The 24,173-nt window shown below is 46.3% G+C and overlaps 1 long non-coding RNA gene and 4 other non-coding genes across 5 annotated transcripts; 2 read left to right on the top strand and 3 right to left on the bottom strand.

The window, feature by feature from the left end:
• Positions 1-5,995: 5,995 nt before the first annotated feature.
• Positions 5,996-6,067, bottom strand: TRNAD-GUC. Its single transcript has one exon. It is a non-coding gene; the product is annotated as a tRNA-Asp (tRNA).
• Positions 6,068-6,374: 307 nt separating this feature from the next.
• Positions 6,375-14,002, bottom strand: LOC123382902. Its single transcript, XR_006592041.1, has 3 exons — positions 13,919-14,002; positions 7,468-7,545; positions 6,375-6,896 (listed from the first exon to the last, which is right to left on the bottom strand). It is a non-coding gene; the product is annotated as an uncharacterized LOC123382902 (long non-coding RNA).
• TRNAG-UCC lies at positions 6,965-7,036 on the bottom strand. Its single transcript has one exon. It is a non-coding gene; the product is annotated as a tRNA-Gly (tRNA).
• On the top strand, positions 7,650-7,732 carry TRNAL-CAG. The gene has a single exon. It is a non-coding gene; the product is annotated as a tRNA-Leu (tRNA).
• A 3,218-nt stretch (positions 14,003-17,220) lies between the features above and the next one.
• Positions 17,221-17,291, top strand: TRNAG-GCC. Its single transcript has one exon. It is a non-coding gene; the product is annotated as a tRNA-Gly (tRNA).
• The last annotated feature ends 6,882 nt before the right edge of the window (positions 17,292-24,173 follow it).

The following is a 24,173-nucleotide window of genomic DNA, read 5'->3' on the forward strand; positions in this document are numbered from 1 at the left end:
TGTGTGTGTGTGTGTGTGTATGTGTGTGTATCTCAGAGAAGTTTGCCAAAAGAACTCTATATTGAGATTACCTTTTTTTACACTTTTAAATTTGTTTTAAAATGTTCTTTGTTTTATACAAAGCAGTGTCTGCGGTTGTTTTTATTAATTTCCTAATTCGGCAAAATAAAAAGTTGGCAACTCTATACTGGTCACCAACATTTTAGGGGAAATTCTACTTATCTGCAAAGTCCAAGTTTGGGAACCGCTACTCTCACCTTCACCTGTTTATTGGATTGGCAGAAGAAATTAAAAATTACTTTCCAGTTTATTCTAAACACGCATACATTTCCCATGTTTCGCTTTGCAAGTACAAGACAACAATCTAAAAGAAGGCAAAAAAAAAAAAAAAAAAACAAGAAAAACTGAGTTATTAAAAAAGAAAGTACAGGGGTGTCTGGGTGGCTCAGTCGGTTGAGTGACTGACTTCAGATCAGGTCCTGATCTCACACCTCGTGAGTTCGAGCCCTGCATCAGGCTCTGTGCTGACAGCTCGGAGCCTGGAGCCTGCCTCAGACTATGTGCCTCCCTCTCTCTCTGCCCCACCCCACTCGCATTCTGTCTCTGTCTCTCTCAAAAGTAAATAAACATTAAAAAAAAAATAAAGAAAGAAAGAAAGTACAAAATGGGATAATGAAATAAATCCAAATATATCAGTAATCACAATAAATATAAATGGAGAAAATTTGCCAGTGAGAGTGGATTTTTTTAAAATATATTTTATTCTGTTTTAGACGAATGACATCAAAACAGGAAAAAAAAAAAAACACAGAAAGACTGAATGGAAAAGAATGCAAAAAGATATGACAGGAACAGTCTAAAAGAAAGTTGGCACATAGCTAAGTAATACCAGACAAAATAAAGTTTAAGAAATAATGCATCATAAGGGATAAAGATGTCGCCACATGATGATTCAAGATTAAACTATGATAAACATATAACAATTCTAAATACATGTGTATCTAATAAAATGATGTTAAAACATAGAAGCAAGAATTATTAGACCTCTGAGAGAAAACTGACAAATTCATCTATAGTTGATTCTTCAAATTCTACAGTGAGAGAATTCAACTTACTATTCTCGGCATTCAATAGGTCAAGCAGAGAGACAAAAATTAAGCATATGAACACAATTAATATGCTTGGTTTAAAATATATATATTTAGGGGCGCCTGAGTGGCTCAGTTAGTTGGGCCTCCGGCTTCTGCTCAGGTCATGATCTCGCTGCCCGTGGGCCCGAGCCCTGCATTGGGCTCTGTGCTGACAGTTCAGAGCCTGGAGCTTGCTTTGGATTCTGTGTCTCCCTCTCTCTCTGCCCTTCTCCCACTCGTGCTGTCTCTCTCTCTCAAAAATCAGTAAACATTAAAAAAAATTTAAATATATATAATTAGAACTCTGCAACCAATAATTTTTGGCTACATAGTCTTCTCAAACATTTGCAAAAATTCACTTTATTATATGAAGCCATAAAACATGGCTTCATGGAATTGGCACTATTTAGAACACATTCTTTGAACATAACGGGATTTAACTTAGAAAGCAACTACAAAATAAAAAAAAAACCTTTTCAAACCCTCATATATGTGGAAAATTTTCAAACATATGCTTTTAATTTTTTTTTTCAACGTTTACTTATTTTTCGGACAGAGAGAGACAGAGCATGAACGGGGGAGGGGCAGAGAGAGAGGGAGACACAGAATCGGAAACAGGCTCCAGGCTCTGAGCCATCAGCCCAGAGCTCGACGCGGGGCTCGAACTCACTGACCGTGAGATCGTGACCTGGCTGAAGTCGGACGCTTAACCGACTGTGCCACCCAGGCGCCCCCAAACGTATGCTTTTAAAATAATTCATGGATCAAAGAGAAATTGAGTGGAAATTGAAAAATGCTTAGATCCGGTCGCCTGGGTGGCTCAGTCGGTTGAGCCACTGACTTCGGCTCAGGTCATCAGATCATGACCTCATGGTTTGTGAGTTCAAGCCCTGCGTCCAGCTCTGTGCTGACAGCTCAGAGCCTGGAGCCTGCTTCTGATTCTGTGTCTTTCTCTCTCTCTCCCCTCCCCCATTCATGTTCTGTGTCTGTCTCAGAAATAAATAAACATTAAAAAAAATTAAAGAAAAGAAAAATGTTTAGATGGAGTAGTAACAAATATATAACATACCCAAACTGTTGATTGTTCAGGGTTTTACATGTGCACCAGGGAAAAGGAACGCTATACCGACCTTCAATGCTTAGCATACGTATTGCACGGGATCTGAGGGTCAATAAATCTAGAAAAACAACAACGACGACGACAATAGAAAACTTTTGGAAGACAATCCTGTGACAAGGAGGGAAATGTATAGACGGTAACATTCTGATCGGTCAGTGCCATACCCGTTAACTCCCCCTCAGAAAGAATCGTCGTCTGGGTTCTGCTTTGGCTGTCCCTAGACACCAGAAAGCCGGTCCCCATGCCACTGCTGGCCAACTCTAAAGAATTCTACATGAGCACTGTCAAGAGGCAGCTCAATGCCTCCCAACCTACGGGTCCAATTTAAGCCAGCCTACTGCAAGCCCTGGTGATAGGACTGTCCTGTCCCAGGACAGGGCCACCCGAACCCTGGTCCAGTTAACAAAGGCCCAGTGTCAGTTTGGCTCCCCGACACTGTGGCTGTCTGCTACCACTCATTACTACTCAGTAGTCACCCTTGCCTGTGGCCACTTGTGGGAACCACAGCCTCCACCCAAACTTGGTACCGAGAGTCAGGAAATAACAGAGAGAACGGGCAGGCGGTAACGCGTCACACAAAGTATCAGCCACATGTTGTGGCCTCTGCTGGCCGTCCTGTAATAGGATGGAGACTGGGACGCAGACTGGAACCTAGGGGAAATTGGGGGCTAACAGGTGACGGAGGGGCAGGTGCCCCTTTCCCCCATCTGTATTGTGGTTCACCTTCATTTCATGGAACAGCTTTGTTTGTTTTTCAAACCCCAAACATCCTCCCACCGCGGGTAATTGTTTTAGTAATAAAGAAGATAATTAATGCTTGCTCATTGCCAGACACCATTCTAAACACTTATTAACTCATCTGAGAATTATAATCGTCATCGTTACCCCCTCTTACATATGAGGAAACTGAGAGAAGGGTAGCCAAGTTCAAACACGGGAAGCACAATAGAGCCCGTGTACCTCACAATCCCGTTAGTTGCCCCATCCAGCCTGATGACACATATCATTCCAATAAATGACTATTGTGTGATAGAGAAAACAGATCTAAACAACCCTCAAACAGTATTTCAAAGGCTGGAAAAAAAAACTTATCACGATTGCTGTTAGTTTAACAGAAGATGTCAAAGGATTCAGTATCCTAACTTTAGGAAAAAATTTTCAGCTTACACAAGTCACTGCAGGACTATCAATGTATTGGACAGAAAGTGGGGGAATTTGCCGCAAGTAAAGCAGGGTTCAGATAGAGGCATCATTTAGCCAGTGACAGCTGTATCAAACAAAACCAACAATTATGAAAAATCAAACAATTTGGAGATGATTTGAAAGGTTAAATAGGATTTGCACGACAACTTACGTTGCCTGGAAATCGGTTTTATGAGACGCGTAAACACACAGATCTATACGTGCAGTTAAGGACTAGTAGGGAATAGTTGAAATACAGAATCCTCCTGAAATACAGAGTCCTGAGGAAACAGACTCTAGACTAACTTCCAGGAATAGCTCCCCCAACTATTCTGTATATCAGGCTACCACACTACCCAGCAAAACCTGCTATAAGACAGATTAAAAAGCTTCCCCAGTCTCCGGTCTCTGGCTCCAGAACACGGGCTGCATTGGCCACTATTTACACCACCCAAATTGTATCCCTGTGTCTCTCCCATGTAACTCAGTTACAAATCAGATCTCACTAAAGTACATCTGGTTGGTGGAACGTAAATCATAACCAGAACCCCCGCTGCAAAGGAATCTAGGAAATGTAGTTTTTAGCTTCCCAGCCTCAATAGCACAGGAAAGCAAACCAGAATGGTACAGGACTGGGTGCTGAGCAAACCAGGGGACATATCCACTACAGTGAATAAACTGAAAAGCAAAAATAAAATAAAACCAACTCCAAATTAAAACAAAAGCAGATAACGCTTCCACCTCCACCTCTGATGCGGGACTATTAGATACTGAGGGGATGAAACAATCTAAAGAACTATGTAGTCTTGGGCTACAGTTGTGGGTATATTGTGATAATATATACCTTGCCACCAAGGATCTGTGCAGCTTTTTGTTTTTAAAGGAAGTTTTTTTCTTTGTTGTTGTTGTTTAACGTTTATTTATTTTTGAGACAGAGAGAGACAGAGCATGAACGGGGGAGGGGCAGAGAGAGAGGGGGCACAGAATCGGAAGCAGGCTCCAGGCTCTGAGCCATCAGCCCAGAGCTCGACGCGGGGCTCGAACTCACGGACCGCGAGATCGTGACCTGGCTGAAGTCGGACGCTTAACCGACTGCGCCACCCAGGCGCCCCGGATATAAATAAAATTTAAAAATAAAAAAAAAGAAAAGAGGATTCAAGCTATGGAAGGAGGAATCATAAGGGCAGGATCCTCGTTCTGAGGGCACTCTCCAGGAAATGAGACTCGGGCGCATAAATTCAGGCAGAAAACCAGTCTTACACCTCATGCGTTGAGGCAAAGTTGAAGGCTGCTAGACTGGCTGGATATTGAAGGAGCAAATCTCAGAGAAGAGATAGCCTGATTCCGGAAAACCAAATCTGCAAATAAATCTCTCCTATCTCTGGCTTACCCTCCAACCAAGTATCTACCCAGCACAGATTTCAGGGAGGCCATGGTGAAAATAATAGCTGGAGGGTGAAAAGAGTACCAGGCAGAGATTCCAAGAGCTCCTCCACCAGAAGAGAGAAAAACTGCCGCAAAAGAAATGTTCAAAATTAGGAGATTCTTTGAAGAAGCTATAATGTGGCCATTTAATATAGCACAACGAAGCCATTAAAGTAACGTTTTAGACTAACATTCAATGAATATAGAAATATTCAGGTTTTTAAGTAAACACTCAAGTAGCTTAAAAAACAGTACGCACACCGTGATTCCAACTTTGCATTTAAAAAATGCCAAAGAGCTAAGCACACAGCAAAAACATTAACAATGGGGGTTTCCTGGGTGATGGAAATATGGGTGCCTCTTAGTCTTTTGTGGTTTGCTTATTTCCCATGTTTTCTAGAAGGACTATATATTACTCTTATATGCAGGAAAAATGTTGTCTTTTCTAAAAATGAGCACATACTGTGCCCCAGGTGCTCCGCAGGGCACTACATCAAAGGACTTTAGAGCCGCAAAGGGTCTCAGAAACTGTAGCTTGGCTCCTTCACGTTACAGATGAAGAAACCGAAGCCCCGAGAAAAATGGCTTGCGCAGAAGCACACAGCTTCTTAGTGACAAAAGAGCAGAGGTTCTGATTCTGAGGCCAGTGCTCCCTTCTGTGGGCACAAGTTGGTCGTAGTAAGGCGGCGCAAAGAGTGTGAACTTGAGAACGCTGGCCGGCCACAGCAGACTAGCAACAAGCCCGGGAGGAAGACAGCAGGAGCGCCTCCTGAGTCCTGGGTGCGGGAGACCTCAAGGTGGAGAGTGGACGTTTGGAATACAGAGCTCAAGGCACAGCCTGGATCCCGGGATTCTCCTCCAGCGGGCAGCCGGAAATTACGCGGATGGGAGAAAGTTGCACCCAGTGGCAACTTTCAGTGGTAGATCAGGTGGAAACTCGCTTCCAGAGTGAAGAACCAGGGTCAAAATAAACGCAGGACCCGTACTCTTGCCCATCATCCACGAAATTCGCATGTGACGAGCATACTTTTGGAGAGAATCTGAAATCATTTAGGAATAACTTCTATTTCTCCAGTAAGAGAGAGTGTAGAAACAAGAAGTGGGGTGGGAGGGAGAAAAAAAAAAAAAGCTCCATAGTCTCCCCGTCGGGGAATCGAACCCCGGTCTCCCGCGTGACAGGCGGGGATACTCACCACTATACTAACGAGGAAAACCGCGAAGTGGGTTCCCAAGTCATTGTTTACAAACTTACTTCTAACTTGCCAGGACAATTTCTTCCGTGAAACGTTACTGGCTGCTGGCAACGCTGTGCCTTTTTTACTGCCTCGACTGGCGCGTCGCAACCGACGCATGCCGAATGCCCTACATGTAATCTACATTTTCTTGCAGCCACATTAAAAATTAAGAAACGGGTGGCTTTTAATACCACATCTCCTTTAGCCCAAGATCTCCAAAATATTGTTTGGACGTGTAACCAATATGAAGATATTAGAATTTTTTCATACTTTGTCTTCAAACCAGTATGTATTGGACACTCAACAGACAGCAGGTTGCACACTCGGGCGTTATATTTTCATCGGAAAAACTGGATGCGTACTTAGATTTCATAACGTTTACAGTTGAAAAAGGGGATTCATATGCCCAAGTTGCTCCCAGCGTACTTAGACTTTCTTCAGTGGCTGAACTGGGTGTCCATTTATTGACTTCTGCTAATTATTTAGTTTACTGTCGTACACCTGCAAGCGCAGTTCTCCCGACGCACTCGCAGGGCAGCCGCACGGACCTCGCGCACCTGCACGCAGGGCCCTCCGGAGACCCGGCTCCCGGCACTGGGCACTCGGTACCTGGCACCCGGCGTCGCGCAGGTTCCTCCAGAGGTGGCAGCGGGGGAAGAAAGGCGGGGAGGAGCGGCAGACAGGAAAGAAAGCCTTCCGAGTCGCACACTGGACCCAAACGCGGCTGGGAGGAGGAGGGGTTCCGCAGCGACAGATGAGTCCGGGAGAGAAGGCAGTGCCCGCGGTTCCTAGTTTGGGTTTAGGCTTAAAAAAAAAAAAAAAAAAAAAAAAAAGCATCCCGTGTGGCTTTCCTCGGGAAGAGAAAAAAGAGTTGCGTTGGCCGGGAATCGAACCCGGGTCAACTGCTTGGAAGGCAGCTATGCTCACCACTATACCACCAACGCCTGCGTACACGAGTTCTGGGAATTTTCTATATAAGGCAAATGGAGGCCGTGGTTTCTCGAACCATGGTGTTCCACGATTCTGAAGTGCGTGGAGCTTTCCCTTAACGAGAATGGACCTCGGCCTTAATCCTAGCCGATCCTCCAGCTACGGACAGGGACTGGAGGCCGGGGCAGCGCGGAGCCCAGCAGGAAAGTAGACGCCTCGCGCGGCCCAGGGATTTTTCCCGCCCCCTGCTCTCTTCCGCGCTCCCAGCTCTGCCACTGGGCTCGTCCCAGCGCTGGATCCGCGGGGCGTGGGATTCGGTACCGACGATTTGGGACGGAGGGTCTGAAGGAGACCGGCCGGCAAGGGGCCCACCCTGGCGAGATTCCGCCGCTCTAGAGGAGTGATTGGAGGGCTCAAAAGGGCGAAAGTTAAAATGGATCCTTACCGTTTAGGATGGTGAAGTAGGAAAGAGGAGTCGGAGAGTTTTATTTTCCGTGCTTTGACAAGGACCCCGTGGAGAGTTCTAATTTTATATAAAACAATAAATACAGCCTTGATGTATGTTAACGTGATGACACAGTACTGTAGAATAATACTAAAGGAAAATAAGACAGCTCTGGACACGAAGTCAGGATGGCCGAGCGGTCTAAGGCGCTGCGTTCAGGTCGCAGTCTCCCCTGGAGGCGTGGGTTCGAATCCCACTTCTGACAAAGTGTTGCTTTTACTTTTTTTTCCCCACCAACAAATAGAATTGAATTCATGGAGAAGGGAGTATTGATTAATGGACACCTCTTTGTCCTGAGTATCTACATATGAATATTATGCTTCATTGGAAATATGAAACAATCTATTTTTTTCTGTTATAGGCAGGAGACTGGTCTAGGAAATCAGGAAACAATTGACACTAAGATCTATCCCTAACTGAAAAAAAAAGTGTTTCTGCCTTAGACTCCGTCCTCTTGGTACCTATTTATCCACTCCTTTATCTAACAACAATATATTGAGCCCTTCCTATGTGCCAAGTATATTAGGGCAGGCCGTTCATCTGTCACGGGGTGGACTGGGGAGACCCCTTGGCCCTGAGGCCTCCGCGCAGCCCCTCCCTGGGATGTCACCGCAGGCTCTTAGGCTCCTCCCAAGAGAAAAATTCAAGAACAGACCAGACACTAGTTGAGTAGTGCTGGAAAAGAGATCATTAAAGGGAGAGAGAGTGCACTCTCCAGACGTGAGAGCAGCCCGCTCAAGGGAGAGCAGGGCCCAGGGTTTGGGTTTCTATCTTTCATCGACAGTTGTTTACCATGCGGTGGAATATTATTTGGGGAGGGGATTTCTTTGGGAGCAGGGTTGCAGGCCTTCTTTGTCTTGGGCCTGTCTGATTTGATCTGGCTTTCTTCCGGCTTTAGTTTTGGAATGTTGCCAGGACAGGTATCTGACTTTCCCCATAGCTGACCCTGACTCCTCCCTTGCTGGCGTCCAGACATGGGGTTTAGTTTGCACTAAAGCCACCACCAACTCTAATTCAGTAGGTTTGCTGTGTCACCAAAACCCAGGAAAATAAATCAACAGAAAAAATCTGGGAAAGTAATACAGAGGAAAGGTAAACTCGTGGAGTTGTGTGTTTCGAGAGCTCCTTTTTCCTGAAGGTCACAGATAAGATGCTTTCTGATGGAGGAGGAAGTGGCTATGAAAAAAAACCTTGTTGCCCTTTTGGGAAGAGGGACGAGCTGTCAAGCTGAATGTGTGAGGTTCACAGGTGTGAGATTGGAAGGATCTTTAGGTCAATTGGTGAAATTGGTGAAACTTTGCCAGACAAACTGCATTTTTTGTTATTTACTAGACCAGACCGTGACCTCAGGAAGCTGCCAGCAGTATAGTAAGTACACTGAGCTGGTGGGAGGCTTAGGTGAATACCTAGGGGCTTATTAGAAATGCAGGTCTCAGGCCACAACCTCAGACCCACCAAATCCAAAGTTCGTAAGGTCTCCAGGTGATGCACACGTATCCAAAAGCTTGAGCAGCACCGATCCAATTTAGGTTCCTTTGCACAGGCTGATCTTGAACTTGGACTACCCTTTCCCTTGCTTCTCACCAAGGCAGTTTCAGATGAGCACTCACACTATGTCAGACACCGCGCTTAGAACGGAAGGTGTCTACACTAAAGCCAATGGCAATGCATTCACAAGAGAGACATGTAAAAAAACAAAGTGTAACCTTAACCATGTGATCAAGGTCACAGTCCCACTGATCGAATTCATGGAGATGGGCACTTCTTAAAAACCTCAGTCTAATCATGAAAGAATATCACATAAACCCAAATCGAGGGACAATCTGCCGAATACTGACCAGTGCTCTTGGAAATGTCAAGGTCATGAAACACAAGGTTGGGAAACTGTCATAGATTGCCGAGAATGATGTACAAAACAAAGGCAAAAGAAAAAAATTAAATGTCCTTACTACCTACAGCCCATTGATAAGGCCTTGAGACAGGCAGAGTGACCTTCTTCTGGGAGTTCAGCTGCCTTGAAGTTGACACTTTGCTAGGGGCAAAAGGCGACCTTAGCCCAACCCCACAGGATCCTGTCTAACATATAAAAATTCTTTTGGAAACTTCATTTTCGCTGCCCCCCAAGATACATGTTGGCAATCATCCTCCAGGCATATGGCCCCCAGATATACATCCGAAGGGTCTCACGACTGAGTTGTTTTTTTTTTTTTACTAAACAGTAATAAATGACCTTTCCCTAAAAATAGGTAGCCCCCTCAAGGTCCTAGAAACCTTGTTTCCAACATTCCTTAGAGACTTCTGCTATCCCTAATCCCCTCCCAACTTGAACTTACATAATCAGTCACCTGTCACTACCCCAGGACAGCTTTCTGCCCATGGGTCCTGTCCCCATACTGTAATAAAACCACCTTTTTGCGCCAAAGATGGTTCAAGGATTTTTTTCTTGACCATTGGCTCTGAACCCCAACATTTTCCACATCAGGGAAGATATGATAACCAAATGCAACATGGTATCCTGGATTGGCTTCTGGAAAAAAAAATTAGTGGAAAAACATGAAATCTGAATAAAGTCTATAGTTCACTTAACTGTATTGTACCAATGTCAGCTTCTTGGGTTTGATAAGTGCACCATGGTTATGTAAAAATCTTAACATTAGGGGAAGCTGGGTGAAGGATATATAGTAACTTTCTTAACCGGCTGAGCCACCCAGGCACCCCTGGATATATAGTAACTTTCTGTAGTATCTTCCCAACTCTCTGTCAATCAAAAGTTATTGCACAATAAAAAGGCCCTAAAAAACAAAAAAACAAAACAACAACAACAAAAAAACCCCGAAACAAAAGACACTTGAAAGTGGCTGCCTGTGAGGAATTGAGAGTAGGGCAAGAAAACGCTGTTTTTACATTAGGGGGATTGTAGCAAGATTTCATTTCTAAGTAATGGGCATGTATTTTGATTTAATTTGTTGTAATATTTTTGGGGAGGAACTGGGTGACATGGTTGTTATTGCACTAATCAAACTATGTTAAAAAGAAAACGACAGACCCAAAAACAAATAATCCAGTGAAGAAATGGGCAAAAGACATGAATAGACACTTTTCTAAAGAAGACATCCAGATGGCTAACAGACACATGGAAAGTTGCTCAACATCACTCATCACCAGGGAAATACAAATCAAAACCACAATGAGCTATCACATCATGCCTTTCAGAATGGCTAAAATTAACAACTCGGGCAAGGACAGATGCTGGGGAGGATGAGGAGAAAGAGGAACATTTTTGCACTGCTGGTGGGAATGCAAACTAGTGCAGCCACTCTGGAAAACAGTATGGAGGTTCCTCAAAAAATTAAAAATAGAACTACCCTAAGACCCAGCAATTACACTACTAGGTATTTATCCAAGGGATACAGGTGTGCTATTTCGAAGGGGCACATGCGCCCCAATGTTTATAGCAGTGCTATCAACAATAGCCAAAGTATGGAAAGAGCCCAAATGCATCCACGGATGAATGAATAAAGAAGATGTTGGGGGGCGCCTGGGTGGCGCAGTCGGTTAAGCGTCCGACTTCAGCCAGGTCACGATCTCGCGGTCCGTGAGTTCGAGCCCCGCGTCGGGCTCTGGGCTGATGGCTCGGAGCCTGGAGCCTGTTTCCGATTCTGTGTCTCCCTCTCTCTCTGCCCCTCCCCCGTTCATGCTCTGTCTCTCTCTGTCCCAAAAATAAATAAAAAACGTCGAAAAAAAAAAAAAAGAAGATGTGGCACGTATATACAATGGAGTATTACTCGGCAATCAAAAAGAACAAAGTCTTGCCATTTGCAACTACGTGGATAGAACTGGAGGGTATTATGCTAAGCGAAATTGGTCAAAGACAAATATCATGTGACCTCACTCATATGAGGACTTTAAGATACAAAACAGATGAACAGTAGGGAAGGTAAGCAAAAATAATATAAAAACAGGGAGGGGGACAAAACATAAGAGACTCTTAAATATAGAGAACCAACTGAAGATTGCTGGAGGGGTTGTGGGTGGGGGATGGGCTATATGGGCAAGGGACATTAAGGAGGACACTTGTTGTTATATGTGGGGGATGAATCACTGAATTCTACTCCTGAAATCATTACTGCACTATATGCTAATTTGGATGTAAATTTTCAAAAAAAAAAAAAGAAAAAAGAAAAAAAAGAAAAAATCAACATACATCAAAAGAAGAAAGAAAGAAAGAAAGAAAGAAAGAAAGGAAGAAAGGAAGAAAGGAAGGAAGGAAGGACAGGTCCAAGGTGGAGTCACTTATGCTGGGCCAAGTCACCAAACTGGGGCTTAAATTCTAACCTAATTGCAGTTTAAATTTTTTTTTTTTTCAACGTTTATTTATTTTTGGGACAGAGAGACAGAGCATGAACGGGGGAGGGGCAGAGAGAGAGGGAGACACAGAATCGGAAACAGGCTCCAGGCTCCGAGCCATCAGCCCAGAGCCCGACGCGGGGCTCGAACTCACGGACCGCGAGATCGTGACCTGGCTGAAGTCGGACGCTTAACCGACTGCGCCACCCAGGCGCCCCCTAATTGCAGTTTAAACCTCTCCCTGAAATTTAGTCTTAACCAGTCAGTCAGGAATTTTCCAGTCTGCACCAATTAGGGTAGGAAACCCCGCCCTTGCCCCTAAGGGAGGGTGACCTTATCTGGAGCAATCCTTTCTTTTCTTTTGCTAATAACTTGTCACCCCACCCTCCTGCCTATAAAAACCTTCGATTTTTTTTGTACAAGGCCTCAGAGTTCTCCTTGACTTGCTAGAGTGGACATTGCCCAATTCTTGAATCACTTACAAAAGCCAATTAGATCTTCAGATTTACTCAGTTAAAATTCTGTCCTTTGACAACTATATACAATATAAAGATGTCTTATCAAGGACACCTGAGCGGCTCAGTCGTTTGGGCGCCCGACTTTGGCTCACGTCGAACTTGTGAGTTCGAGCCCCTCGTCAGGATCCGGTGACAGCTGAGATCCTGGAGCCTGCTTCGGATTCTGTGTCCCTCTCTTGCTCTGCCCCTCCCCCGCTCGTGCTCTGTCCCTCTCTCTCTCTCTCTCAAGAATAAATTTAAAAAAAAAAAAAAAAAAAAAAAGATGCCTATTCAGGCTTACAAGAAATAGTCCCCAAAGAAACTAAACCATTAACAACAGTCTCATTCAAAAGTAGATGAAGTAGTGTGTTTAAATCCCTCTATGGAAAAATAGATCCCATACAAATGAGAGGATCTGAAATGTTTTCACAACACAAGACGATTTTCCTTCTTACACCCTGTATATGTTTTTAAGGAGAGAGAGAATATGTTGTTGGAATGCTAAGAAACTATCTTAACCCTGTGAGTGTTAGAATAGGAAGTTACTTAAGCTCTGACAGGATACCTGGAGGCCAGCAACCAAGAAGCTGTGGCAGGCTGTGTGAAGGTCAGAGGCCTGTCCAGGGAGCACTCCACAGGAAGCCCCATCAAAGCAACAGGCCCAAGAGGGCAGATACCATAACAGGAAATCCCTGACCAAATTAGGAAGAAAAAGCAGGAAACCCTGCTTCCTGCCCCAAGTGATAAATATTCTGCCCCCTAGTTCACAACTGTCAATAAAAGATAGAAACCCAAACCCCACCTCTAGAAGGCACTCTCTCCCTCTCTCTGTCTCTCTCTCCACCCCCCCTTGCTAGCCTGCTCTCAAATCTCAAGAGTGTACTTTTCGCTTTAATAAACTTTCCCACTTGTGTCACTCGACCTCTGTGTTGCATGTCTGTCCTTGGATTCATTCTTGTGACAAGACCAAGAACTTTTGGTGACTCCTTCAGGTCTGACTGGGTCAAGGCCCCAGGGCCCAGGGTCTCCCCGATTCACCCAGCAACATATCATTCCTCTTGGGAAGTCCAAGTTGGAAGTTGGGAGGAAATTCTGGGAAGGGAAAGTGTAATATAGAATGTGTATGTGATGTCATCTTTTCTGGGCAAGTTCTCTCACTATGAAACCAGCATGGCCAGCACTAAGCCCAGGTGCAGGAAAAGAGACCAGTTAAAAATGGGAAGTGACAAGTATGGGGCCAAGTGGGTTGTTCTGCAATCTCCTCGTCACCCGCAAGAGGCGCCCCTGAACCAACTGTAATGCAGACTTGCTCTGGCCAAACCTTCCTGCAGTTCTGAGATAAAAGTCTATCTTCCCGTTGCTCACAGGAGAGACCCAGTGTGGACTGGGTTAATTGGGAACTAGCTGATGCAAGTTTATCCTTGCTCTTCTATCGGCATTTGCTCAACTGGCGGTAAAATTGAGCCCGAAGATACTTCCCAGCTTCAGCCACGTGCTATAAAAAACATGTATCAGTGAAAAATATAACTAATAAACAAAATATATACCTTTTCTCTCCAACTGTGTTCTAAAGGAATAACATAGCCAATTTCACGACAGACTGGGAAGTTTTGATAACAAGTAGAGTCATGGCCTGTTTGTGAGGTGACAAGGCACAGGCTCTAGAATCAGGCAGGAGGGGATTCTCAATTCCAACGTGCCCCTCCCCCACAGTTAACAGCTATGCGACCTTGAGTAAATTGCTTAACCTCTGTGAACCTCAGAATCCTCATCTCCCCAAAGAAATAAAACCCTGTGATGTTGCCGTGAGGATTAAATTAGATTGTGTATGTCAAGTACCTGCTACATAGTTGACGCTCAACTAAAATAATTAGTAATAGCTAATATTTGTTGCTCATATGCTGTATGCATAACTTTATCATTTCTTACATGTACTAATTAACTGAACCCTCTTACCAATCCTGAAATAGGTCCTATTTCATCATCATCCCCTCTATATAGAAGGAGAGACTGAACCTCGGAGAAGTGTTTGGTTTTTTTTTTATGTTTTTTTTATTTGGGGATGGGGGGGAGGAGAAGAGAGGGAGACACAGAATCCGAAGCAGGCTTCAGGCTCTGAGCTGTCAGCACAGAGCCTAATGCAGAACTCGAGCCTATGAGCCATGAGGTCATGACCTGAGCCGAAGTCAGACACTTAACTGACTGAGCCACCCAGGTGCCCCCAAACCTTGGGAAGTTTAACTTCCACCAGATATAAAGGAACAGAGCTGAAAACCTAAGCAATCTGGTTTCAGTATTGCTATTATGATACAGGGCTGGCATCATTATTATTATTAATCATCACCCTTAGGGCCCATCAGCAGAAACCAGAAACCTCTCACACACAAGATCAATAGTAACTTTAATTACACCCATAGGTGTACTCTCCAGAGACAGGATACTCTACATTCCAGAGTCCAGGACGTGGGGTTTATTCTCTAGGGGCGTGTAAGGGTCTCAGTCAGTTAAGCCTCAGACTCTTGATTTCAGCTGGGGTCATGATCTCACAGTTCTCATGGTTCTCATGGTTCTCATGGATCGTGCGTTCAAGCCCCAGCATCCGGCTCAGCAATGGCAGTGTGGAGCCTACTTGGGATTCTCTCTCCCTCGCTCTCTATCCTTCCCCCACATGAGCACGCTCTCTCTTTCTCTCTCAAAATAAATGAACAAGCTTAAAAAAGGAACAATGGATAAAGTAACTCGATTAGAGCCAGCTAATTATCATATAAACTATCTTGTCAGTGTATTAGGACATATAGACAGACAAACTAAACTAGAATCCCAATACAGGATTTTTTTTTTTAATCTTAGGGTCACACATGGGAACCTTGCTGGGACTTAAAGTTTCTCTCCATTCTCTACTTTTCCAACTCTCATCTCCTTTCCTCTTGCAGCAGGTAACTCACAGCTCGCTCCTATCAACCCTCAGACTTCAGTACCCACCGGACATGTCTGCCTCAAACTCTCCCTTAGCCTGTTTTCCCCTGTGGAAATTACACGCACAGGCTTGTGAGTTTTCTTCACTTCCTTCAGCACCCACCGTGACAGTTTCTGCTTCTGAAAGCCTTGCCTCTTTATGCATTTAACTGGACTGAAAACTAAGGAGGAGTTTTAAATGTTTATTTCCATGTATGTTTCACAAAAACCCATATATTAACAAAATCCATACATGCAGGTAACAACAGCACCAAAGTAGGCAAAAGCGATGTTGAAGTGCCACACAAATGTTAATAATGATGACTTCTGCCCGTCTGAAATGGGAGAGAAAAGGATTTTAACAAGCGACACGGGCACAGACCTCAGTGGTACACCACGGCGAGAAGAAAGCTCCCTGATTGGAAGATTCCTCTGCACTCCCATTCTTCAAGTTCAGGGCAGGATCACAGAAGACAGAGGGCCCACAAGCCCAGGCCTTACCATCACAGATGACCTGCCAGGAGGGACCATTATTCAATTAACCTGCTCAGTGAGGAGGCCACTACCGGGGAGGGGTGGGGGGCTCCCTGGCCAGTGTCAGTTCCACAGCGGCTACCCCCAGGGACACGTAGGGCCTGGGGAAGATGGGGTGACAGACTTTGCTCCAGCTCCCTCTTCTGATTCTCATAGTCCTCCTTCTCTGCCAGCTGGTTGTGCTCCGGCCAGACAAGGACTTCCCGACACTTGTACTCTGTGCCTGTCCTCTTGGGAAATCTTCCCGTGCTTCCGTCGGAACTCCTTCCCGAGGCGGCTCACCAACCTGTCGTCGAGCCCTCCCCACCCAGCCTCAGGAGCCTCGAAGACACCCGCGTCGGCAGCGAGAATGCATACGGTCGAAGGTGCTCCCACCCAGGTCGAAAATGAGCGCATTTTGCTCCCCCACGCCGCACTGATCAGCCCGTCTGAAATGGTGGCCGCCGTGGCCTTGTTGATGATCCGCAGCCCGTGGCGCCCCACGATGGCACCGGTGTCCTTGGTGGCCTGGCGCTGCGGGTCGTTGAGGTAGGCGGGCACCGTGACCAATCTCCTGCACCTGGCCCAGCACCATGGAAGAGACCTCCTGGGGTACGTCTCCTGCCCCCGGGGGGACACGCGCACCCAGGCCTTGCCGCCCTCCCTCGGCCCCCTGCAAGGGTCAGTGCTTCAGGTCCGCCAGCACCGCGGGGACCGCGAACATGCGCGCGTGGCGTCCAAGCAGGTGGTGCGCCGGCCTCTTAGCTACGCGCACACCAGCCGCGCGCGGTCCTGAAGGCCACCTAGCCGGGCGCTGGGCGCGTGCCCTGGTCGTGGGTGACTGGCAGCCGCCACCCCGCCTCCCTGCAGCACGGCGACCCACGAGCACGTGGGGCTAGGGTCGGTGCCCACGGCCACTTCGCTGGTGGTTTCTCGCGGGCCGCGTCGGACGCCTGAGCCCTTGGGACTCCGGGCTGCTTGGCTCGGCCTCCAGGAGCCCTTCATCCCGCGCCGTCGCGCCGCCTGACGGTTACCCGCTCCTGGCTCGGCGTGGAGGGGAAAGTTCCAGCTCCTCCCCGCCGGCCCGAAACCACTTCAGGTCGCAACTCCCCACGAGGACAAATGCGCCCCCTGGATGGTTGATGAGCCGGGAGAGCCGAAAGCGTGTCATCGTCATGCCAATAGAGCCTCAGAGTCAGGACTTTAAATAGCTTATGTTGTTCTTTTTTGAGTCCTAACGTTCTCTGTCTTGGAACATAAAGACAATATTTTCAACCTGGTGACTCAGCGGTGACTCAAGCGGGAGCCTGATTCACATCGTGGAACGGAACTCGGGACAGAAATGAAGCTAAGGGATGCCACCACCAAGCGTTAAGCAAGAGCATTGGTGGTTCAGTGGTAGAATTCTCGCCTGCCACGCGGGAGGCCCGGGTTCGATTCCCGGCCAGTGCAACGCAGCTTTTTGCTTTCTGATCCAGTCGTTTTAATTCTTTCCCTATTCTACTATTTGCAGCACCGAAATAACCGAAACCAGCTAGCTGAAGCCTGCATTGATTGGATTTGATTCCCCTCCTTTATCAAGTCCCTTTCCTCTGACGGGCGAGGGCGGGGGAAGGGGCAGGGGCAGGGGCGGGGCCGGGGAGGGGGAGGGGCGCGCCGGAAGGAGGATGTGCCTGAACCGTGGGAACGCCCTCCTCTTGAGCCACGTCCTGGTCGCTGGCGTCCCGAGGGGCATCGTCCCAGAGGCCTGCTGGAAAGGCTCTGCATGACAAAAGGAGGAGACTTTTCGAGACGTGAGGGTAGAAATGGAGGAAAGAAAACAAAACGTCCTTGTCATTTGCCCGACGGCGAATGGAACCTGACTGTCCCAGGTGGCAGGCAGAGACACTAAGGGCTACACTAAACAGGCGCAGCGTCTCAGGGCTTTAAGCTTCAGTAAAGTTGGCTGTTTGGTAATATATTGTTATTTGCCTAACTCAAAGGAAACCAGTTTTTTAAAAAAGAGAAACTGAAAACCTGTGTCCCGTAAGTGGCTATTTTCTCCTCAGGCCCGAGAACCCTGTGGAAAGCTCAGGGGGCCCTTGGAAGGAGGTGGGAGTCAGGATGCAGAGGTCAGTCCAGCTTCTGGACGGGGTTTCTTAGTCAACCTTCTCCCGGTGCAGTGGTGCGAAGGAGCAAGGTTTGCTGCTGGAGAGATCAGCTATACTGGGATCAGTCCAGGTGATCGGTCCAGGAAAAGGGAATGTGAGAAGAAGTGTGCAGTGAATGCCTCCCATAGTGGAAAAACCAAACCATCCTCAAAAAGGAGAAAGCTAGTCTATAGCCCCGGAAGAAAGAAGCCGTCAGCTTTAAGTTCATTCCCTCTTAGAGTCGAGGCCGGTCCGGCCTGGCTGTCACACTCTGGACACTTGTAGCCAAGGGTCTGCAAGAGAAGGGTCCTCACCTCAGAAGGGAAGGTGGCCTGGCTTGGGATCTGTGTCCTGGCCTGTTCAGGGACTGTCTTGTCCAAGTTCCTCCAGCACTCTCTCCCCACCCTCAGCAACTCAAAACCCCACCCACCCACCCCCCAGAGTTCCAGGTGTAGGCCTAAAGTAAGCACCTCTGTACCTGGACATGACCCACACAGTACATCACAGGTACTCTTCCAAAGTCATTTCACGTCTTTACTTTTTAATTCAGAAAGTTTCCAATATAGAGGAGCGTATGTTGCTGTGCTGTCTTCCCCCATGCACTGAAATATATCGACTTAACGTTTCGTAACTTAGCTTGAGTGTCTTTAGACGTAGAACAGATTTTTTAAGCGATAACTTACCTGGACAGCATGAAGTGGAGGGATGCTTGTGATACTGAGCGCACTATCAATACCTAGGTGGCTCGGCCTGTTGAGCGTCCGACTTCAGCTCAGGTCAGGATCTCATGGTTTGAGCCTCGCGTCGGCGAGGAGTGTGGACTATATCGTTTATACAGGACTTTCTAGGTTCACATTTCTGATGTCAAACGCTGAAGAATTTTTATTGAGTGCTTTATCATGTGCCAGACACTCTAAGGCAATGAGCAAATTCAAAGGCCCTGCTCTCCTGGAGCTGTCGTTCTGATGGGAGGCAGGGTAGTCAGGCAATACGCAGCTAAACAAGGGAACATAGGGTACGTCGATTGGCAGGAAGTACAATGAGGGAAAATAAAGCAGGAGACAGGGATTAGGAGATGGTGAAGGGGTGGGTTGGAGTTCTAGTGAATGATCAGGGAGGCCTCCCTGATAAGGTGACATTTGAATCAAGGCCATGACGAAGCATGATGTGGATATCTGTAAGGAAGAACATTCCAGAAACAGAAGTTAACATAAGCCCTGAGCAGAGGTCTAATTGGTGTGTTCAAGGAAGAGCAGTAGATGAGGTCAGTGAGGTCAAGATCATGGATCACGCCGTGGAGCCCTGCAAAGCTTTAGCATTTGTTCTCAAGTGCAGGGACAAGCTCTTGCTTAGTTTAAGCAAGGAAGCAACAAATACAACGCACATCTTAGAAGGACCGCTTTGGCTGTGAGATGGCTGTCGTGGTGACAGCAGACTGTAGGGTGTCAAGGGCGAGTGTAGGGAGACCGGTCGGAAGCCTGTGCAGTAATCCGAGCGAGGGACGACAGTGGCTTGGACCCACTTGCTGGTGGTCAGTTTGCTGGACTTATTTTGAAAGTAGAAGCAGAATGTACTGAATTTTCATCTATTTGAGGAGCCTCTGTCTAAAATCTGTGAAAATACATCTGCCGTGAGTCCTTACAGAACTGGGTGGGCTGAGACCATGCCTTGATCTTCAGAAACCCAGTGAAGGTGGGGCCTGTTACCGGTTAGGTCTGGAGATCACAGGCTCTTTTTTTTTTGTCCTCTGGAGGCTAATGGGTGGTGGAAGGCTCCTTAGCCAGGTTGCTGTCAGAAGAGGGGCTAGAGGAGGAGGAAATCTATGTCCTGAACAGATGCTTCTACTGATGAGGGACGATGGGGCAGGCTGGGGGCAAAGTACAGGCTGGCACGCACCCCCCTCCAGGTGGGATGTTTGTGACGTTCTGCGGGCACTCCTGGCTGCCCCAGGACAGGGGAGGGGATGGAGAACAGATGGTTGGATGATAGAGTCTCCATCAGTTTACGGGGATCTTGGTGGATTGCGAAAGAGGGGCAATCTTATCAATGACCTAATCTCCAGAAACCTATAGACTCAGTTTCCTGGAACCCTAACATCACCCTCCCCTCCACGGTGGTGTGGGAAACCAAAGCAGGAGGAAATGGCAGGTAAAATTAAATTTCCTTATAACTTGCAGTTCATTGACAAATACTCAAGGCTGGCAGAGTAGAACATTTCTCCAGGAACCCCTACTGTCTTGATGTTGATGCTTTGTGGGAGGGAAGGGCAGCCATGACTTGGCAGTGGCTGGCCCTCCATTGATCTGTGGGTCTTTGACGTGTGGGGACCCCTTTGGAAACTTACGTTCTGGCTTTGCCTCCCCCAAGTCCAGAGTGTAGGGCCAGTCACTCCTCATAACTCCAGAGCAGCTCTTTCTGCCTATGGGTCCTGTCCCCGTGCTTTAATAAAATCACCTTTTTGCACCAAAGATGTCTTCAAGAAATCTTTCTTGGCCCTCAGCTCCGAATTCCACCCTCACCCTAAAAACCCATCACAACCAGTGCTGTTACACCTTGAGATGAGAGGCCGTTTGCCCTGAGGGCCCTGGCTCCATTTGACTTTATAATTTCTCCAGTTTCCCTTTGAGCTTTGAAAGTCTCTCTGCACAGAAAAAGATGGTTCCACGTCCACTGCTGTGGCAGAAGTCCAATCAGTAAGCAGAAAGTGATTTGACACCAAGGTGGAAAAATGAATACAATTGCTAGACCTCACAGGAGAGGGATGGGGAAAATGAGTTGTTAAGTCAGAGATTTGGAATAAACAGGTCCCCTGTGGGGGAACCTTTGTGAAGTCACTCAAGCCAGGGGCTAAGGCCAAGGCCAACGGCAGTCAGGGAGCCCAGGATGTCTTCAGAGGTTTTCTTCTTCTCTCTGACTTCCCAAATAAAGCACTGGGTCAGCATTTCCCAAAGGGTGACAGTTGGCCACATCTGGTCTGAACAACATTGATAAAAGTTACAGAAGAAAAAAGATTTTGTGGTTATCGAGGTTTGGCAAACACCTTATAAAATTTAGTTTGAAAGTTCTCTTTGCAATAAGGCTTCTTGGAGCGTTGAATGGGCATTATGAATATACAAGGAGAGGAACAGTGTATGCAGAATGTCTGCATTATTTTGACCACAGAGCCCTTCATTCTGAAAAACCTCTCTCAAGGAGTTATGTGGCTGGGGAACAGCTTTTGGAAAACACTGAACTAGGGAATCCAGGCCAAATCTACAGATATTCACTTGCCACATCCTCTGAGCTCAGGACTGGGTGGTACTCACTGGCTAACACTGGTGAGAAAAAAAGACCCCAATGATTAGACAGCAACAGCTAACAAACAAGATGGACTCCCTCCTGTCAAGGGAAAGCACCTAAAATTTTAATCAGGCCAAACGACCGTGGGAAACAAAGCCAGTCACCGTGTTAGAGTAGGCAGTTAGGTTCTAACAGGATGCCTGGACGTCTGCAACAAGGAAGTCATGGCCAGCTAGGGGGAAAGTCAGAGGCCTGTCCTGGCAGCACTCCACATGAAGCGGGATGAAAACAGACAGGCCCAAGATGGCGGATACCACGGTAGGCAACACCTGACCAAATAAGGGAAGAGAGGCAGAAACCCTGCATCCAAGAAATTCCTGCCCCAAGTAATGAATATTCCACTCTCTAGTTAACAAGTGTCAATAAAAGAACGCCCATCCCCACCCCACCAATGACTCCTCCCATATACCAAGAGAGCCCAGGGTTTTTTGTTGGTTGGTTGGTCTTTTTTGGGTTTTTTTTTGGGGGGGGGGTTGGGTTTGGGTTTTGGGGTGTTTTGTTTTGCTATTAGGAAATGAAGTCAATGGAATTGATAAAGAACCTATGAAGATTGGTTGTTTTTGCAGCCTTCTGGGACAGACTTTGCAGAAGCAGAGCTCTTGACATGACAGTGTAGAAAGTAAAGGAACTTGCTCTTCGGCCTCAGGTAGAACTTTAAAGGTGTATGTGCTAAATTCAATGTGTAAGTGTGTGATGAGTAGAGGAAGAGAGATCTATCCCTTCCAGAAGATCCAGAGCCTTTATGTGCACATATCTCCTAGAGCCTTGCTCTGTTGCCTCAGCTTAGACAGAACTGTGTGTATCCTGGGCTTGAATTTTTAATAATGCCTCCTATAAGATTTCCTGGCCACCTACCCCAACACATTTATCAGAACTTATAGAAAATTCTATTCAGCATTCCAAGGTCGGGAGTGGCATTTCTGAGGCATCAGAGAGCACTGTCTATGCAAGATCTACAGTGGTTTGAGGATTAAGACAACCTGTGAACAAGGGCAGGAATACAGGTGGTGTGGTTCATGTTCATAATAAGAGATACAATATCTTCCCCCATTTCAGAAAGTTGTTCACGAATATTCGGAATTCTCTCTGAGGTAGGAAAGTTGAAATGTCTGAGCATGATTGTTTGCCCATGGAAAGGAGTATCTTTTTTTCCTACTATATATGTTAAAAAAAAAAAAAAAGGAATCATAAGACTAAAGAGTTAAAGTTCAACCCTTCATTTGTGTAAGCGAGGAAACCATAGTCCAGACAAGGGCTGTGAGTTGACCCAGGGCATCGCTCTCTCTTTTTTTTTAATGTTTATTTATTTTTGAGAGATACAGAGACAGAATGCAAGTGGGTTGGGGCAGAGAGAGAGGGAGACACAGAATCTGAAGCAGCCTCCAGGCTCTGAGCTGTCAGCACAGAGCCCGACACAGAGCCCAATGAGGGGCTTAAACCCACGAGCTGCAAGGTCATGACCTCAACTGACTGAGCCACCCAGGAGCCCCCAGGGCATCTCTCTCTTCAGTGCTAAAACTTAGGTCCCCTTATACCTCCCTGTCTCATTCTCTCATCTGCACTTACCACTTATAGGTTATCCTGTCCATTTCTCTAATTGTCTCTTTCCACAACTCAAGAGTAACATCAACAGACTGAATTCTCCAAGGCAGAGATCCTAATAGATATGTAACACTTATTTTTGCTAAACTACATAATGGTAGTAAGATGCTCTCTATAATTCCTAGAACAATGTCATTGTTCATGATTGAATAATATGGCATCTGTTTAGTTCTCCTAAAGCAAAATCAAACACACCTGCCCAATAGGATAGCTCCCATGGGATCAGGATGGGCACATAACCATCCATGTTGCCAGCAAAAATGTCTATGGCTAGAAGTTTGTGGATTTGAAGGGCAGATTTAAAAACGTGCTCAGAAGAGAGTATCAAGTGTCAAAGTCAGAGAGTTCTTCCAAATAGATCATCAAGAGGATCTGAGATTTTGAGAGCTAGATTACATATAAATGGGAGAGTGTTCTAGGTAAATATCAAAGGCAGGACCAGTTGCTGTTTGCTAAACAGAGATTGACTTTCCGTATTTACTAGGGATGTGGAGTAGGTAGGCATCACCAGATAAAGGACTAGGAGCAGAAGAAACAGCTCTCCGGTAAACCTGATGGGATCCATTTGTTGCTAAGTATACCCCTAGAGCAGTGTTGTCCAGTAGAAATGTAATGTGAGCCGCATATTTAAATTAACATATATAATAGAGCATTTTGAAAAGTAAGAAGTGAAAAAAGGGAAGGTAAAAAAAAAATCATCTCTTCCCTAATGGGGATGATCTCTCTAGCATTTATGAAATTGTAAGTATATACTTTTTACAGTATTTTTCACAATGCATCCAGACCCACAGGGGACAATAGGTAATGTCAATATCTATTTTCAATAGGTAACGTCAGCAGAAACCTGACACGCGTGCTCCACTCCCTGCGCCCCACTCCTAGATAGAAGAGACAGCCCTCTGTCTTGCAGGTTGGAAAAGCCCTCTCCTAACTCCTTCACTCCCCTCCCACCTCAGGGCGGCCAGAGCCTATCATTACCCAGGAAGGAGGGAGCTCACGTGATGACCAACGACCAATCAGATGCTCTTTGAAATTGAACCGCGTTGCAAACGCTTCAGGTAGGTTATGGCAGGTCCTTAATTGAAAGAGCTTTTCAAATCATCCACGTTAGGTCATGTGAAAGTAAAACAAGCCATCTGAGAGGAGACGGGAAGGATTGGAAGGACGGAAAGGGGAGAGAGTGAGAGAGCAAGAGAGAATGAGGGAGTTGGTTGAAACTGGAGAGAAGTAGAGAAAAAAGCAGACGCGAGTGGTCACGTCTTCG

This window comes from Felis catus, chromosome F1 (assembly GCF_018350175.1).
Source record: "Felis catus isolate Fca126 chromosome F1, F.catus_Fca126_mat1.0, whole genome shotgun sequence".
NCBI classification, from domain to species: domain Eukaryota; kingdom Metazoa; phylum Chordata; class Mammalia; order Carnivora; family Felidae; genus Felis; species Felis catus.